The sequence below is a fragment of the Sinocyclocheilus grahami genome, unplaced genomic scaffold (genome assembly GCF_001515645.1).
Source record: "Sinocyclocheilus grahami isolate Dianchi unplaced genomic scaffold, SAMN03320097.WGS_v1.1 scaffold1536.1, whole genome shotgun sequence".
NCBI classification, from domain to species: Eukaryota; Metazoa; Chordata; class Actinopteri; order Cypriniformes; family Cyprinidae; genus Sinocyclocheilus; species Sinocyclocheilus grahami.
Window position 1 is genome coordinate 94,510 of NW_015506715.1, and position 841 is coordinate 95,350.

Sequence of the window (841 nt, forward strand, 5' to 3'; positions counted from 1 at the left end):
CTGTATTCACATCCTGAACATAGCCCTCAAATTCTACTGCCCCCTTTAAATCTATTTTTCCCTGGACTATAGGCATCTGATTAACAGTCTGATCGCAGGAAGGAACATATGGAGGTGGCCTTTCTCCTTTTATTTCATTACCTTTATTCTCTCTTTCTTGTTTCTCTATTTCTCTAATTTGAATTCCATGTTGTTTGAACAGAGTCAATACCCCTAATTCTTGCTCTCTTTTGTCATTTCTCTTTTTGGATTTTTGGATGGTATTATAATTTTTTTACCAATACCTCCATTTCTCTACACATTGTCACATTAAATGCTCCCTCTGCCGGCCACTTAGTAGCCAATTTCTTTGTTCTCTCTGCCCACTTCCTTGAGAGCTCCCTTATTACTTCGTTACAGGCTGGATTTTGAAAAGCTAAAAATTCCACTGGAGTTGACATCTTCTTAAAACTTTATCAGTCTGTTCAACACAATGAACTTATTATTATTATTGTCCCTTCAGTAATTTACCTCTCTAATCCCAGCGTTTCTAATTACTAGCTAATTTTCACCAGGCTCATCAGACGAGGATCACTAAAAGTATCCGACCCCTGATTTTCACCTGGATTTTTGCTGGGCGGAGGACTTTTCACCTTTTATAAAAGCTGCTTAGATTGTCTCAAATATTTCAAAATAATCACAATGTGTTTTCTAGTTAACAATTTAAAGGGTAACACAAGGCCTTCTATTTCTTCCTTCTGGATATTGCTGTTTGTCCAAATGATGTTTTCTCCCAAGCTGAATGCCTCAAAACTCCATAGTCTTCTCAAATGAAAGTGACGACCTGTCGCTGTAATTCCCC